We start from the raw sequence: 212 nt of genomic DNA, 5'->3' as shown, positions 1-212 counted from the left end.
GTAAGGAGACTGGTGCTTGGTGATCAGTGCTTATTTTTACGCTATTGTAGCCTCCTGAGTGGTGCAGCGGTCTAAGGCACTGCATCACAGTGCTAGCTGTGTCACTACAGATCTTGGTTAGATCCCAGACTGTGTCACAGCCGGCCGTGACCGGGAGACCAATGAGGCGGCACACAATTGTCCCAGCGTCGTCCGGGTTAGGGGAGGGTTTG

The sequence above is a fragment of the Salmo trutta genome, unplaced genomic scaffold, assembly GCF_901001165.1.
Source record: "Salmo trutta unplaced genomic scaffold, fSalTru1.1, whole genome shotgun sequence".
Classification (NCBI taxonomy): domain Eukaryota; kingdom Metazoa; phylum Chordata; class Actinopteri; order Salmoniformes; family Salmonidae; genus Salmo; species Salmo trutta.
This window is presented reverse-complemented; position numbering follows the sequence as displayed.